Below are 15,873 nucleotides of genomic sequence, written 5' to 3' on the forward strand. Positions count from 1 at the left end.
GTACGAACAAAACCCAAAAATAAGAAGTTTTCAAATCAAAACTAATAAAATTCCAGAGATTACAGGTAAGGGGGTTGGTTACATAAAGGGAAGGTGTTAGCACCCTAAGTGTCCTAGGTACTCCTAGGGAGCCTTTTCTTGTGTGCATATGTATTTTATACAAAGTGATGTTTACAAACAAATAGAATGGGGGATGAGAAAAGAATTTATTAATTATATTTTTGTGTTTGACAAGACCTTCGGACTTGTGCCTACGTACCAACATAAGAATGCGGGATCAAAACCTTGTAGTTTGTGATACAAATTTCAAAGTGGGTGCATTGCTTTTAGTAAAAGTTAGGTTTAAAAGGCATAAAGGCCTAAAAATGGTTTAAATGAGTTAATTCTTTTTGGATTTTGAAAATTTTAAGTCAAGTATAGTTAAGTATATTTATAAGTTTGATTTAAGAAAAGAAGTTTTGAAATGCAATGGCATAAGGCCAAAGTTTCTAATTTGCAAAGAGTCTAAGTTAAAAAAGACAAGCACAAGCAAAGAAGTTTATAAAAGGAGGGAGAGATTTTGAAATTAAAGAGATGGGGAGGAGATGAAGAGACTAATCCTAAGCATAAATTTAAAAGTTAAGGGTTGAAAAGATCTGACCAATGGGCTGCAATTCAATAGGAAAGAAAGCCATATAGAAACCCAAATTCCCTTGGACATTAGAATCAAGCAACAAGCAATGCATAAAATATTAACTTGAAGAGTAAGGCATCAAATAAAGATAGCCACATCCAAGCTTTAGCCACTCCATAATCTTCTTCAAATTAGCCTATGTAGCAGATGAATTCCCCAAGTCACAAGTTCAAAATAGTAGCTTCACAATGATCATGTTGCAGATGAACTCAGATGGATCTTCAATGATGTATCAGATGAAGTTTAAAATTGCAAGCACTTGGTTACATGAAAGTTGGCATTGGCCAAGTCCTTTTGCATAGGGATGTTGTCTAAATTCTAATTGCAGTTGTCTAGGGTTGTTGTTCTTATTATTTACATTAATGGTCAAAGACCACACAAGTAAACAAGATATGCACAAACAAGATATATCACACAATATGGTCCAAGTGGACAAAGTGGAAATGGCATTAATATAAACAATTAGAATGGTATGAATAATGACAAATAAATAGAGCTTAAAACTAAAGGGCATTAAAAGTAAATGGCTTAAAATTAAATGTTAGTTGTTAATGAATTAGAAGTTAGTATTGCTTTTACTTTGTTTATTTTTTAAGTCATTCTTTGGAAAACACTCAACCCACTTATCACAAGCATGGATCCTTGAACCAAGACATCTTCCAAAGGAAGGAAAAAAGGTCAAGTTTCCACACAATACCATGAAAGAGGGGAGACTTACAATCTCACTAACTAGAATGCTATGCCTTTTTGTGCCAAAAATTTAGCGCTATGTTAAGCAATCGTAATTGGACTTACGTAGAAGTCATAACTATGTGAGGTCGGACAATAGAATTTTGGTGTTAATGCATGTTAGAGACTCAGTATAATGGACTATGCTCATGAAACATACCACACACAAAAAGAATATGTAAAAGAGGTGGCCTAATCTCATCCATAGTTATGTTGATTTTTCAATCAACTAGCCTTAGGACCTTGAGATAGCATACGCCAAATGAAGTGGATGCATAAAGAAGGTGAATTAGATGAAGAGGGAGGGGAATAGATCAAAACTCAAATTGGACAAAGGAGAACTTTTACCAAATTAAGATCATTCACTCATTTTGGGAGATGGAATATACATTCCATGAATCCCCTAAATCCAATGATCTTCACCTAGCAAAGTCAAATCATCCTCAACCAAGGCCCAACAATCCAAGTCAAACTTATACAAACAATTAAAATGCCTCAACACAATCATTTGGCATTTATTCAATTTAAAAATATTAAAAATAATGCATTTAATTAAATATGGTTTGTCAAAATCCTAAAATCTCATCAAAACACCAAAGAAATGGCCATGAGATTTATCATAGGTCAAACAAGGTTAAAGGACCTTGGAGAAAAAAATTCAGAATTTTTGGAAACTTAAAAACATTTTTAAACAATTAAAAATATTCACAAAATCGATTAAATCATGAAAAATATTAATAATGATCCAAAAAAATAATTTTAATTCAAAATATGAAAGAGGGTTTTATTTTAAAAAATTTGGTGAAACTCTCAGATTTTTTGGATCAATATTAAAATTAATATGAATTAATGAAAATAAAACAAATTAAATGAAATTCAAATAATCAGAAAAATATGGACCACTTGATCTCCCTTATTAATTGAGGTGGCAGATCAACTCGATGAAAATGCGCGCTCCATGGTACACTTGAGTTTGTGTGCCACACCAATGGTAATCAGAACCAACGTGTGAGATTAAAACATTTCAAACGAGATTAATGGTTCAAAACATGTTCAGCACACCACCGGCGCTGGAACTCCGGTCACCTTCTCAGGCGAGGCTCACCGGACTGGTTCAGTCATCACCAACAAAAAAATGAAAAAGGAGGACATGATCTGAAAGAAAAAATGGCGTAGAGCATGAATCTGACCTCAATTTCAACTAACTCCAAATATATAGAAAGATACGAGGAGTTGAATTTTGAGTTGCGTCAACTGAGTTGCTTCGATTTGACCTCAAAGCAACTCAATCTTCTTGCCTACATTGGTAGGACATCAGACAACAAAAGATCCAAGAGAATTGATGAGAATTGAGTGAGAATCTAAGAGAAGAAGATTTCTGAAAATTACCTTCAATGTTGTGCAGAACTGGATCTTGCTTGCTTCAAACTAGACTTGATCACACTCGAGAAGCTTACCGAAGTGGTTTGGCAATGGAACAAAGCTTCGGATCCTGGAGTTTTTGAATCTCCAAACAGATAGATTCAAACTCAATTTTCAAGTTGAAAATTCTCAGGTTTTCCTTTGAATTGTCAGGGTTTCAAAGTGGGGGCAAAGCTGGCGCGCAAGGTCTGTTTGAAATGAGCTCAGAGGCCTTGTATTTATAGCATTTGAGATTGATAATTGCACACTTGAAAATTTGCTAAATTTGGCGATGTGATTCACAAGCTTGCATAGGCGTGTACAAGCCCATGAAGCAATCCATTTTTGTCCAATTGCAACTGTACTGAATTTCAATGATGCTTGAATGGCAAGGCAATGTGAAATGGAGTTTTGGACATTTGATTTTTCCACTTGATGCAGACCTGTTAAGACCATGCGCACCCCTAGAAAACCTCATCCAAAATGCATGAAATAGGAATCTTTGGAAAGCTTAGATCAAGGGGAACAACTTTTATGTTGGACACTTTTCCATTTGGGACTTGGATCATGGTGAATTTTGAGGTGGAAGTTTGGAAATTTCAACATGTTGAAAAAGTTTCTAAGTGTTAAGTCATATATCTCAATATTCCACCTTGCTTGACTTTTTATGTGGACTCCAAATAAGAAATGTGTCTTCATTAGATTGTATCTCTTTCAAAGGCCTTCAAAACGGTCACTAATTTCATGTCATTTGGATTTATAATGATAGAGTTATGCATTTTTGAAGTTGAGGAAAATCACTTGTTCAATGGTATAGAACAAAAATGACCTATAATGTATCCGCATATCACATGCTCATAAAAGTTGATTTAGCTCTCACTCCAAACATCAATGTTGAAGTAGACATCTTGACTTTGACTTTGCAACTTGGAAATATTTCATCTCATAAAAATTGAGCAAGTTATCGTCTTGGGAAGTTGACTTTCAAATTAGGGTTTAGTTAAAATGATCAATAATGTTTCAACATGTAAAATTACTTTCCAAGAAAAATAAGTTCTAGGCTTCAACATGAAAGTTGTTTGGAATGTCATTTAGAGTAACGTTTCTCTTGGAATCATTTTCATATGGTGACAATTGTAGGAGATAGGGTCTAGGGAGACCCAGTTTTGATCAGATGAATTCATATGGCCAACCACCATCAACCAACTTGCTAACTTCCAATTCTCTTGACTTTCTAGGCTCATGGTAGATCATATATGCATAAGATGATGAATTTTTAAATCTACCTCCAAATTATTAAAGAATTCTTGATCAATATAACATGTAGAGATCATTGGGACTCATATATGATGCTTTGAGACATTGTGAATCAATCCTTGGTTGTGCTCTTAGCTATGAGGGTCTTAAACCCTATATATGAACTTGATAGATCAATGACGATCATGCCTTACCTACAAAAGAGTTAGGCAAATACAAAGACATATTTTTGGTTTTTTGGTCAGTAAAATGATGATATACAAGTATTATACAATCATATAGTGCTTGGTGATCTCTCCCAAAGCAAACCCAATGAAAGAGGGGTGAGGAGGATGCCAAGGTATGATCCCAATGCCAATGCATATGATGAAATTGCATGAGGGATCTTAGGGTCAAAATTAGGGTTTTACAGCTGCCCCTATTTAAGGACATTCTAACTAAGGAGATGAAGGTTGAAATCTTTGTATCGACTTAGTAGAATGGGCTTAAATAACAACATCTAGAAACAAATTTTGATACCAAAGAGACCTCATGATACATATGATATGAATATGAAATCAAATTCTCTGTGGGGAAATGTTGCCACAAAGGAAAAGAAATCAGAGCGACTGAAAGTCCGCAAGAGCATAATGCATTCCGTAAGGAAAGCTCACCGGGGAAACATAGACTCTGGAGGGGAATAAAATGGGTATGCGTAGGCCAGGCTATGATATAAAATAATGTTGGGGGACTCAGAGGAATTCCATAAAAATTGGAAAGACTCAGTCGGGGAAACAAAACATCTGCAGGGGAAACGAGCAGATCAGGGTAAAGTTGACGTACTTGGATCATGCAGAAATAGACTTCAACACAGGAGGAGCAAAAATTTATTATCCGCTACCGGTTACTGGGTAAGGAGATAATAAAGATCTGACAGAGAGTACATCCGTCACCGGTTAGGATGAACATATCGAGGATGACTCGCTGGGGAACCGCCAGGAGAGTATACTCATTACCAGTTACTGGGTAACAATAGCCTTGCTGGGGAAAACTGCAGAAAATAGGATTTATAACTACCAGTTACTGGGCAGAAAACCAAAGATGAGAATATATGTCACCGGTTAGGGTGAACATATTAAGGATAGACTTTGCGAGGAGAAATAGGAATTACATCTATCAGTTACTGGATAGACTACCATGGGAGAGAAAAATCCATCACCAGTTAGGATGAACATATCAAGGATTAACTCTGCATGAGGGAAATTAGGATTTACAACTGTCGGTTACTGGGCAGAAGACCACAAAGAGAAGGAAACCCGTCATCGGTTAGGATGAACATATCAAGGATAAACTCAGACAGGGGAAGAAAATATCCTTCATTGGTTAGGATGAACATATCAAGGATATACTTCGAGGGAAACATAGAAATGAATCCACTGGGGACTCTACTGAGGAGAAAAATAAGGGTATGTTTGTCGGGTATTGGGCAAAAAGTAACAAACTGCAAACTAAGAAACATATTACCAGTTATTGGGTAATAAACTCTTAGGGGACCCAAAACATCTATCTAGGTAAGATCTAGAAAGAAACGGTCAATCAAGACTTAAACCAATGAGGATATAACTCAAGGGGAGTGATTCCATCCAGATAATCAACTGGGGAGGAAACTGAAATAATAATCATCCACGAGGAGATAACTCAGTGGGGAAGGGAGAAAGGTTAAAGTCTTTTTGCTTAAGGGGCTGACACTCTACAATTGAGGGAGGACAAACACCAAACTTGTATGGGGATAAATTACCTCCATAACAGAGAATGAGAATCTCAAACAATGAATCAATAATGATGCGATTATGCAACCATGAGATTATATGAGTGTATATGTGTATGTATATACGATAATTATGCTGACAAAACGATTGCAAAGGATACAAAGGTGTCGAAAAAATGAATCATCCATACAATCCTCGGTCAATCCACAAAAGAGGGAGACAAATGCTGGAGAAAAGAGAGATCAACATCCCACAGGCTCAACCCTAGCTGGGGAAGCAGGCGATCTGCTGAGGAAAGGAGACGTTATCGAATCTGCGGGGAATTTTAAGTCAACACCATATTGAATGGGAGACAACGTAGAGAGGATAAACGCAAATAGCTGATCAAAAACCAGGAGGAAACTCTGCCTGGGAGTGAGCCAGATGGCAACTAGTGGGGAAACCAAAGTTCTACTGCCATTATGCAAACTACTGAGGAAACCCTCCTCGCTCTGCGGGAGATCAAAATTGGTTGGGTAATCGCCAATTCTGTCGGGAACTTATGCACAAACTCCGCTGGGGACAAAACACTTCGCAGGGGAATTGAATCGACCAACTCGGCTGGGGATAACTGAGGGTTAACTACTCGGGGGAACCATCAATGCTCCACACTTAGGGCTTGCTATTTTTGAATTGCTATTTACATTTCTTTTTACTTGCTCTCAAAATTCATGCTTTTATATGTTAAAGAAAAATGTTTTTGATTTAAAATTTTAATTTCAAAGATGATCATAATAAACTTTAAAACTATTTGGCTGAAGTAAATAAGAGTGGAAACAATTGGATAAAAGTTCAACTTTATTTAATAGAATGGTAGTCTATAAATGACAAGACTCCATAGATTTTTACAAAGTTAAAAATGGTAATTTACGTGAAAAAGGGTTACATTTAATACAAATGATCACTAATCTTTCCGCCAACTCTTGATATTAGCTGTGCTTTTGGCTGCTACTTTCATCGACGTTAACCCTTGTGCTCAACAAAGTTTCTCCAAGACAGGAAGATCAGTAGAATGCAGTTACTTGCCAAAATTCCTAATTTTTGCACATGTTTCCCCAGGGTGGGGTACTCAACTTATCGGGAAAATTCTTTTATGTGTCATGTCTCTAATTTTTGCCTGGATCGCCCTTTCGGGTTTTCAATCCACCGAGACGCTCATTTTTGCCTAAGCCTCCCTTTTGGGTTTTCAACTTAGCGAGCTGTTCTTTTATTTTTAGGTGAAGTATTTCTTGACTGCATATGCGTTCACAGGATGAGTGAACTTTTCACCATCCATAGTTGTAAGAATCAAAGCGCCGCCTGAAAAGGCTCTCTTAACAACATACGGGCATTCATAATTAGGAGTCCATTTGCCCCAAGAATTTTGTTTAAACGATAAAGTCTTCTTGAGCACAAGGTCACCTTCCCTGAATACCTGAGGTATGACCTTCTTATCAAAAGCTTTCTTCATCCTTTGCTGATATAACTGACCATGACACATGGCAGTCAATCTCTTCTCTTCAATTAAATTTAACTGATCAAACCTGGTCTGACACCATTCAGCCTCAGTCAACTTGGCTTCCATGAGCACACGTAATGATGGAATCTCAACCTCTACGGGGAGCACTGCTTCCATACCATATACAAGAGAAAAAGGGGTGTCCCCTGTTGAAGTGAGGATGGACGTACGATACCCGTGCAAAGCAAATGGGAGCATCTCATGCCAATCCTTATACATTACAACCATCTTCTGAATAATCTTCTTAATGTTCTTATTTGCAGCTTCAACAGCCCAATTTATCTTGGGTCTGTAAGGAGAAGAATTATGATGTGCAATCTTGAAGTCTTTACAAAGAGCTTCCACCATATTATCATTCAAGTTCGACCCATTATTAGTAATGATCTTACTTGGCACACCATAACGGCATATAATATGATTCTTGATAAACCTTACAACAACTTGCTTGGTTACATTCGCATACGATGCCGCTTCAACCCATTTTGTGAAGTAGTCAATTACCACCAAGATGAAACGATGTCCATTCGAAGATTTGGGCTCAATCATGCTAATCATATCAATTCCCCACATGGAAAAGGGCCATGGGGAGGAAATAACGTTCAACAGTGTCGGAGGAACATGAATCTTATCTGCATATATTTGACACTTGTGGCATTTCTTCACAAACCAGCAACAATCAGATTCCATTGTCAGCCAATAGTAACCTACTTGCAACATCTTCTTCTCCATTGCATGTCCATTGGAATGAGTACCAAAGGAACCTTCATGGACTTCAGTCATCAACAAGTCTGCTTCGTGTCTATCGACGCATCTGAGCAAAACCATATTGAAGTTTCTTTTGTACAATACATCACCATTCAGGTAGAAATTGTCGGCTAATCTTCTCAAAGTCTTCCTATCATTCAAAAATGCCCCAGACGGGTAAATCTGACTTTGGAGGAAACACTTGATGTCGTAATACCACAGTTTTTCGTCTTCGGTCTTTTCAGTAGCAAACACATGAGTTGGCCTATCAAGATGCATCACAGTTAAATTGGGAACCTCAATCCAATACTTCACTACAATCATTGATGTCAATGTTGCAAGAGCATCTTCCATCCGGTTTTCATCTCGAGGGATATGATGAAACTCAACTTTTATAAAGAAAGTTGAAATCCTCCTCGCATAATCTCTATATGGTATTAAATCGGGTTAATTCGTCTCCCATTCACCTTTGATCTGATTCATAACCAAAGTTGAATCTCCAAAGACATCTAAATGCTTGATTCTGAGATTAATGGCCTCTTCGAGCCCCATAATGCAAGCCTCGTATTCTGCCATGTTATTTGTGCACTTGAAAGTCAATCTGGATGTAAAGGGAAAATGTGTGCCTTAAGGAGTTATAATCTCTTCCCCAATCTCATTACCATATTGATTAACAGCTCCATCAAATACCATGCCCCAACGGGAACCAGGTTCTGGCCCTTCTTCAAGCAATGGTTCATCACAGTCTTTCATTTTCAAGTACAAGATCTCTTCATCTGGAAAGTCATATTGCACTGAATGGTAATCTTCAATTGGTTGGTGAGCCAAATGGTCAGCCAAGATACTACCTTTGATCGCCTTTTGAGATCGGTATTCAATATCATACTCAGATAACAACATCTGCCAACGGGCAATCCTCCTAGTTAAAGCAGCCTTCTAAAAAATATACTTGATTGGATCCATTTTGGATATCAACCAAGTGGTATGATTCAACATATATTGACGCAGACGCTTAGCAGCCCAAGCCAATGCGTAACAAGTCTTCTCTAGCATAGAATAGTGAGTCTCACAGTCGATGAACTTCTTACTGAGGTGATAAATTGCAAATTCTTTCTTTTCAGTTTCATCTTGCTGACCAAGAACACAACCCATACTATCTTCAAGCACAATCAAATACATGATCAATGGTCTTCCTTCAATAGGTGGAGACAAGACCGGGGGTTCAAGCAGATACTCTTTGATACTATCAAAAGCTTTCTGGCAGTCTTCGGTCCAATCACAAGACTGATCTTTCCGAAGAAGCTTGAATATAGGCGCACATGTGGAAGTCATGTGTTAAATGAATCTTGAGATATAATTTAAGCGGCCGAGAAACCCTCTGACTTGCTTCTCCATTTTGGGCGCAGGCATCTCTTGTGTTGCTTTGACCTTGGCAGGATCAACTTCAATACCCTTCTTGCAGACAATAAAGCCCAACAACTTACCATAAACGAAAAGACTTTGAATTTAGCAGTATTGTCTACCAACATATCAATGTGCGATAGAGGGAAATCATCTTTCAGACTGGCTTTATTCAAATCTTTGTAATCAACACAGATGCGGACTTTTCCATCTTTCTTAGGCACAGGCACAATATCGGCCACCCATTGCGGATACTCAGCGGTCACAAGGAAACCGGCATCAATCTGCTTTTGCACTTCTTCTTTGATCTTCACTGCCATATTAGGATGCGTTCTTCTCAACTTCTGCTTGACTGGCGGGAATTTTGGCTTCAACGACAATCTATGCTCCATAATTTCAGAATCCAAGCCAGGCATGTCTTGATAGGACCAAGCAAACACATCTGAATACTCTCGAAGAAGATCAACCAACCCCTTCTTCGCATCTGGACACAGTCGAGATCCAATCTTGACTTCCTTCACATCATCTTCGGAACCCAAGTTGACTAACTCAATCTGTTCTTCGAATGGCTGAATGGCTTTTCCTTCATGCTCAAGAAGATGAGACAATTCATCATACATTTCTTCGTCACTTTCCTCCTCAGCTTCAAACACAAGGAATTCAAAATTTGGAGAAGGAGAGGGATCATTGTATTCCAAGGGGTTAGAAACCAACCTGCATAATGATTTGATATTTTCATTTTAGAGAAGCGAATTTTTGACCAAATACTATGCAGATGGACAATTATATTATTTATTTATGTTTTATTGTGATTACCATTTTCAGAATAAAGCAAAAAGTAAAAATAAAACATCATAGATATGGACGAATAGAATTAATTTTAATGATGATCAAATTTGAAATGTCTAACAATGTTCACTTCCCCCTTAGGCATAGGAAAAGGATTTTTTAAAACAAATAAAAGAAGTTACTTAGATCGATGCAAAATAATAGGAATATCAACAGCAGTCCAATTGTTGCAGGCCTTTCCATGTGTCACAAAATTGGTGCAGTTTTCTTCTTCGTCGCCCTCTAGCACAGCAGCTAAGTTTTGTTCATTGCCATGAATGAATCATCCGCTACGGAAGCTAAGTTACATATCCTCTGATCTAGCAGTTGATGAACCTTGCTAAAAACCCAGACCGGCTCTGCCCTTGTTATCGGAGACCTCTACCATGCGCCCCCACTGATCCACACTACCTTCTTCAACAATCTTCCTTGCATCTTTCAATGAGGACATAGGTGCTCCAACCCTCTTTTCAACAGTAATAGATAAAGCTTGGAACGGAGTTTTAACCTCATCCTCAGCTTCAACGTAAGAGAAAGATGACAGGTGGCTAACCAACAACACCTTTTCCCCGCCAACGATTACAAGCTTCCCATTCTTGACAAATTTGAGCTTCTGATGTAGTGTGGAGGTAACAGCTCCCGCCTTGTGCATCCATGGCCTTCCCAACAGACAACTGTAGGTCGGGTGGATATCCATTACTTGAAAAGTAATATGGAAGTCACTCGGACCTATCTTCACTGGAAGGTCCACTTCTAATATCACTATTTTGCGTGAACTGTCAAAAGCTTTGATGATTATACCACTATACCTCATAGGCGCTTCTTGATATGACAACTTTGAAAGAGTTAACTTCAGCAGCATGTTCGACGAAGACCCGGTGTCAACCAGTACATTGGATAAAGCATCGTCTTTGCAATTCATCGAGATATGCAAAGCGAAATTATGATTCCTACCCTCCTCGGGGAGTTCTTCATCCCAGAAACTGAGATTATTACAGGAAGTGATGTTAGCCACAATATGATCAAACTGATCCACAGAAACATCATATTCCACAAATGCTTGCTCTAGAACTCTCTACATTGTTTCTCTGTGCGCTTCTGAATTCAAAAGCAGAGACATTATTGAAATCTTTGACCGGATAGTAGTTCCCAATGTCGTGTTTGGGTGCTCCTTAATGAAAAGCACAACCAAGGTCAGGCTCGTACCACCATGGGAGTGATTCTGGAATTTGTGGCAGATTCCTCGGTTCGAGTAGGTTCTTGAGAACCAACGATGGATAAATCTCTACATAGGTCATAGGAATTGGGTCAAAAGATACCTTCTTCCTCTCGAACGTTTGTTGTTGATGATTGTTGGTATTTTTGTTGTTGTTGTAGGTGTTTGTTCATTGTTGTGGTTGTTGTTGTTGACGTTGTTGTTGTTGAATTGGTGTTGACTGACTTGCGGAAAATACAGGAATTACGGAGGATACTTGATGATGGTGTTGAAGGGGTGGTTGATTCCTTTTGGTCTGAGGCCTCCTCTGCCTCTCACTAGTTATTGCGTTGGCTTCACTATCTTTTTTCTTCCCAAAACTACTGTTGTATCTCTTGCTTGACGATACCTCCTCTTTTGACAACCGTCCCTCTCGGACACCTTCTTCAAGCCTCATCCCCATGTTTACCATTTCGGTAAAATCACTGGGGGCACTGGAAATCATGCGTTCATAGTAAAATAAACTCAGGGTATTCAAAAAGATCTTGGTCATCTCCTTCTCCTCTAAAGGAGGGGTGATCTGAGCAGCTAATTCTCTCCATCTCTGCGCATACTCTTTGAATGTCTCCTTGTCCTTCTGAGACATAGACCTCAATTGGTCCCTGTCAGGTGCCATATCCACATTATACTTATACTGTTTGACAAAGCTTCTCCCAAATCGTTGAAAGTGTGGATGCTTGCACTGTCCAACCCCATATATCATATGAGCGCAGCACCGGTCATACTGTCTTAGAACTAGTGGATTAACAGCTGATCGTTATCTGTTTGGGTAGACATTTTATGGGCATACATCACCAAATGACTGAGCATACATGAGTTCCCTTTGTAATTTTCAAAGTCATGCACTTTGAACTTCACTCGAATCTTCACATTCGGCACCAGACATAATTCAGCAACACTCTTTCCAAACAGGTCCTTACCTCTCAATGTTTTCAACTTCTTGCGCAACTTAAGAAATTGATCCTTCATCTCATCCATTTTCTCATAAACGTCTGGGACCTCAGATGGCTCGAAATGATAAATGGTGTCTTCCACACGAGGTAAGGTATGTACTACAGGCGGCGGCACAGACATGACCGGGCTAGATGCCGGCACGGAAGCAAATGTGGGTGCAAAGCCCTCAGGCATGAAGTTTGGTGGCATTCCCCATGGGAATCCGGTAGGCATGGTAGGCGTAAAATGAGTGGTAGCAGCAGGCATGATAGAGGTAGCCACCTCTGAAATAACGGTCCTCTAAGGAGGAGGAGTTGCGGGTGTTGGAGAAGACTGGCTTTGTGCAGGTAGAACTGACTCCATCATGGAAGTCAGGCAGGCGATCTCATCCTATAGCTCTCTATTCTCTTGCTCAAGATGTTCCATGATTCTGGAGTGATTGGCGCGAGTGTTGTACCGATAAATCAGCTTGGCTAAAGCACAGAAGAAACACCAATGAGACATCTGGAGAAAGAGAAACCTACTTATGCAAATGATGCATGAAATGTAATGCTTGTTTATTTATTTATTTTGTTTTCAAAGAACTTACTATATTATTTGCAAATATATATATTTAACAACGATTGCAACAATTTGATATGACCAAAAATCTCTTTTCATTTATAATTGGAAGGATTACACTGACTACAATTTCAGAAACCAAATGGAAAGTACAAGAGTAAAGGAGACTAGTCATCCTAAGGATCCCTAACAACAATGTCATAAGATTTGACTGTAGGCGCATACTTCCTTCGAATGCGTCGAATCTCGGTCTCGAAAGAAGCCTTCATCTGAGGACAAGATGATCAACAATCTTCTTCCAAGCAATGGAAGGATGAGGCATGCTAGAGGAAGATGAGACCACCTATAGAGGTTTTTGATTGGCTGCATTTTATGTTAAAACACTTACTGTACTTAGATGTCTTGACTGATGTCATGACATGCTTAAGTAGTATGTTGCAGGATTAGCTAATACAGGATTTACTGGATGTCAAACTGAATGTTATGACATTCATTCATGACAGCATTTTCTGGATGTCAAATTGAATGTTATGACATTCATCCCGGATAGCAGATGCTAAAGTATAGGCTAATTTTTCTGTTATGTTTCAATATTTATCTCAGGCTGATTTTTAGGAAACTAACAGTTACGCTAAAATTAAGAGACCTAACATATAGCCTATTTGTTAGCACCCTAATGTGTGGAAATTAGGTTAACTTGCTTAACCCTAATTTTATGAAATTCAAGTTCAAGGCCCAAGTACTGGATTATAAAAGGATGGCAATCCTACTTTCAGCAATTCAGTGATTTGAAGCGTGAAGAATTTAATATATCATTATATATCATTGTTGTACTTTCATTGTGTCTTGAATTAGGTTTTACTTGTGAGCCAAGCAATTATCACCTAGATGATTGCATTGGACTAGGGTGTTTATTGAGTTGTAATTGTTGTGTCACTCTAAGCTTTTAAGCGTGAGTGCTGTGTTTCTTGAATAAAGCTTTTAAGCACAATCAAGAGTTGTTTGAAGTATATCTGCACCACTGACTTTAAAATTCTTAATGGTTGTAATCACTGTTGTGATTGAGGGGGAGTGAGTAGGTACTCAGGTCTTAGTTTAGATTGAAATTGCATTGGGTAGGTCTTAAGTGATAGGATTAAACTGGTGGTTTAAGTCCTGAATTAATACCTCTTATAGTGGATTTCCTCCCTGGCTTGGTAGCCCCCAGAGTAGGTGTGTTTGTCACCGAACTGGGTAAACAATTCTTTGTGTCATTTACTGCTTTTTACATTTACTTTTTGCATACATTACCTGTCTGCGCAGAATTGGATGGCATAACATCCAGTGTGACATCGATATTCTGTTACTAGAATTTCAATTGGTATCAGAGCAGGCACCCTGTCTGTTAGTTTCTGGGTGAGATCTAGGGACGTTACTTTCTAGTACCATGGACAAGGATGTAGGATTCTCAAATAGACCACCCATGATGGATGGTTCTAACTATGATGACTGGAAACCTTGTATGATAGCCTTCTTGAGGTCTCTGGATAGCAAGGTCTGGAGAGTTGTCAACAAAGGATGGGAACATCCAACGAAGACAGGTAAAGATGGAATCATTATGCAAATTCCTGAAGAAGAGTGGGACAAAGAGCAAGAGGCATTAGCCCTTGGAAACTCTAAGGCTTTGAATGCACTATTCAATGGGATAAATAAGAACATTTTCAGACCGGTGCATCACTGTGAACTGGCTAAAGAAGTTTGGGATACTCTCAAAACAACTCATGAAGGTACCTCCAAGGTAAGGATGTCTAAACTCCAGATGCTGACTACTAAGTTTGAAAATCTGAGGATGAAAGAGGATGAGACTTTTCCTGACTTCCACATGAATATTCTTGAAATTGCCAACACTTCTGGAGGCTTAGGAGAGAAAATGTATGAAGAAAAACTTGTAAGAAAGATTCTCAGATCATTGCCCAAGAGATTTGCCATGAAGGTTACTGTTATAGAAGAGGCTCAAGATATCTGCAATATGAAGGTTGATGAGATTATTGGTTCTCTCCAAACTTTTGAAATGGGCTTGTGTGAGAATGTTGAAATTAAAAACAAAAGCATAGCTTTTGTACCAAATACTGAAGAGGATTCAGAAGAAGGAAATATTGGAGGTGATGAAAGTATATCAGAAGCTATAGCCATGCTTGGAAGACAGTTCAACAAGTTCATAAAGAAGATTGATCAAAAAGGTAGACCAAATGTCAAGAACACTTCATCTGACATCAGTAGAAGATCAAAATCTGAAGAAAAGTCCAACCAAGGCAAGGGAATCCAGTGTCATGGATGTGAAGGTTTTGGACACATTAGAGCTGAATGTCCTACCTTCCTCAAGAAGCAAAAGAAAGGACTATCTGTCACCTGGTCTGATGGAGACTCTGAGAGTGAATCAGAAGGAGAATCTGCAAAACATGTCACTGCACTAACTAGTGTCTGTGCCTCTGATGATGACTCAAGTGTATATGAAATTACATTTGATGAACTTGCTGCTTCATATAAAGAGTTATGTGTCAAAAGTATAGAAGTGTGTCTACAAGGAGAAAAGCAGAAGAAACTTATCAATGAGCTGGAAGCTACGAAGAAGAAGCATCTGAGAGTCATAGATGATCTAAATGGTGAGATAACCTTGCTGACCTCTAAGCTAGATCAAATGAAAAAATCCATCAGAATGCTAAATAAAGGAACTGACACTTTGGAAGAAATTCTAAAGGTGGGACAAAAATTAGGAACCATGTCTGGTTTAGGCTTTGTTAAGGAATCCTCATCTGAATTCAAAAGC

Source organism: Lathyrus oleraceus, chromosome 3 (genome assembly GCF_024323335.1).
Source record: "Lathyrus oleraceus cultivar Zhongwan6 chromosome 3, CAAS_Psat_ZW6_1.0, whole genome shotgun sequence".
Taxonomy (NCBI): domain Eukaryota; kingdom Viridiplantae; phylum Streptophyta; class Magnoliopsida; order Fabales; family Fabaceae; genus Lathyrus; species Lathyrus oleraceus.